This window comes from Rattus norvegicus, chromosome 3 (genome assembly GCF_036323735.1).
Source record: "Rattus norvegicus strain BN/NHsdMcwi chromosome 3, GRCr8, whole genome shotgun sequence".
Lineage (NCBI taxonomy): Eukaryota > Metazoa > Chordata > Mammalia > Rodentia > Muridae > Rattus > Rattus norvegicus.
In genome coordinates, this window is record NC_086021.1 from 27,320,300 (window position 1) to 27,323,106 (window position 2,807).

General features: G+C 40.8%; 1 pseudogene; it reads right to left on the bottom strand.

Annotated features, from left to right (window-relative positions):
• Positions 1 to 222: 222 nt before the first annotated feature.
• Eef1a1-ps19 (eukaryotic translation elongation factor 1 alpha 1, pseudogene 19) lies at positions 223 to 2,553 on the bottom strand (annotated as a pseudogene).
• Between the last annotated feature and the right edge of the window lie 254 nt (positions 2,554 to 2,807).

Below are 2,807 nucleotides of genomic sequence, written 5' to 3' on the forward strand. Positions count from 1 at the left end.
GCATTTTCAGCATATACATTTAGAATTGAGAATTCATCTTGGTGGATTTTTCCTTTAATGAATATGAATTGTCCTTCCTTATCTTTTTTGATGACTTTTGGTTGAAAGTCCATTTTACTTGATATTAGAATAGCTACTCCAGCTTGCTTCTTTAGACCATTTGATTAGGAAGTTGTTTTCTAGCCTTTTACTCTGACATAGTGTCTGCTTTGTCTCTGAGGTATGTTTCCTGTATGCAGCAAAATGCTGGGTCCTCTTTACATATCTAGTCTGTTAGTATATGTCTTTTTATTGGAGAATTGAAGTCATTGATGTAAAGAGATATTAAGGAATAGTGATTTTTGCTTCCTGTTATTTTCGTTGGTAGAGTTGCAATTATGTTTGTGTATCTCTCTTCTTTTGGTTTTGTTGCAAGGAGATTACTTTCTTGCTTTATCTAGGGTGTAGTTTCCCTCCTTGTGTTGGAGATCTCCATCTATTATCATTTGTAACGCTGGATTTGTAGAAAGATATTGTGTAAATTTGGTTTTGTCATGGAATATCTTGGTTTCTCCATCTATGTTAATTGAGAGTTTTGCTGGATATAGTAGCCTGGGCTGGCATTTGTGTTCTCTTAGAGTCTGTATGCCATCTGCCCAGGGTCTTTTGGTTTTCATAGTCTCTGGTGAGAAGTCTAGCATAATTCTTTTTTTTTCTCATTAACCTTGTTTTAATGGGTCTCAAAATTCTGTGACAGGTTTTTTTTCCTTTTTCTTTTTTTTTGGAGCTGGGGACCGAACCCAGGGCCTTGCGCTTGCTAGGCAAGTGCTCTACCACTGTAAATCCCCAACCTCATGTGACAGATTTTTGGTCAAGTTGTTTCCATTTAAAAGTACTGATTTTGAAAACTAATAACTTAAAACTGCCACACACCAAAAAAATTGGCCCACAACACATTCTTTCCTTCTGACGGTTTTACGATGCATTGTTATCATTAACCAGTCTTTTACTATTAAACTTAAAAGGCCAATTGAGACAAACACTTCTGAAACCGTTCTTCCACCACTAATTAAGACTAGGGTGGCAGGTGTTAGGGATAATATTCATTTAGCCTTCTGAGCTTTCTGGGTGGACTTGGTGACTTTGCCAGCTACTGCAGCCTTCTTCCACAGCTTTGATGACACCCACAGCAACTGTCTGCTTCATGTCACAAACAGCAAAATGACCAAGTAGAGGATCATCAGAGAAGCTCTCAACACACATGGGCTTTCCAGGGACCATGTCAACAATGGCAGCATCACCAGACTTCAAGAATTTGGGGCAATCTTCTAGTTTCTTACCAGAACAATGATCTATCTTCTCTTTAAGCTCGGCAAACTTGCATGCTATGTGAGCCACGTGACAATCCAGACTAGGAGCATAGCCAGCACTAATTTGGCCTGAATGGTTCAGGATAATCAGGATAATCAGTGAAGCCAGCTGCCACCATTGGTGGGTCATTTTTGCTGTCACCAGCAACATTGGCACATCTAACATCTTTGACAGACATGTTCTTTACATTGAAGGCCACATTGTCTCCAGGCAGAGCTTCACTCAAAGCTTCATGGTGCATTTCCACAGACTTGACTTCAGTTGTTACATTGACTGGAGCAAAGGTAACCACCATGCCAGGTTTGAGAACACCAGTTTCCACTCAGCCCATGGGGACAGTGCCAATGCCCCCAATTTTATAGACATCCTGGAGGGGCAGTCGCAGAGGCTTGTCAGTTGGACGAGTTGGCAGCAGAATGCAGTCCAAAGCGTCCAGCAGTGTGGTACCACTGGCACTGCCATCTTTGCGGGTGACTTTCCATCCGTTGAACCAAGGCATATAAGCACTTGGCTCCAGCATGTTGTCACCATTCCAACCAGAAATTGGCACAAATGCTAATGTGTCAGCGTTGTAGCCAATTTTCTTAATGTAGGTACTGACTTCCTTAACGATTTCCTCATATCTCTTCTGACTGCATGGTGACTCAGTGAAATCCATTTTGTTGACACCAACAATTAGCTGTTTCACCAGAAAAGCACGCTCATGGGTCTGCCCATTCTTGGAGATACCAGCTTCAAATTCTCCAACACCAGCAGCAACAATTAGGACAGCACAGTCAGCCTGAGATGTGCCTATAATCATGTTCTTGATGAAATCTCTGTGTCCTGTGTCACATAGTACTTATTGTTCTCAAATTTCCATATGAGATGTTAATAATGATATCATGCTCACGCTTAGCTTTCAGTTTGTCCAAGACCCAGGCATAGTTAAAGGAGCCTTTTCCCATCTCGGCAGTTTCCTTTTCAAACTTTTCAGTGGTTCTTTTGTCGATTCCACTACATTTGTGGATCAGGTGCCTGGTTGTGGTGGACTTGCCCGAATCTACGTGTCCAATTACAACTATGTAAGTCTTTTCCTTGCCCATTTTTGCTTTGAATTAGCGGTGGCTTTCACAACACCTGTGTTCTGACAGCAAACCTGTTGTGAAAAAGGTGTAATTCTTATAGGTCTTCCTTTATATGTTACTTGACCTTTTTCCCTTACTGATTTCAATATTCTTTATTTCCTTTGGGCATTTGGTGTTTTGACTATTTGTAATGGGAGGAATTTCTTTTGTGGTCCAATCTACTTGGAGTTCTATAGGCTTCTTGTATGTTTATGAGCATCTCTTTCTTTAGTTTAGGGAAGTTTTCTTCTATAACTTTGTCAAAGGTATTTACTGGCCCTTTAAGTTGGGAGTCTTCGCTCTCTTCCATACCTATTATCCTTAGGTTTGATCTTCTCATTGTGTCCTGGA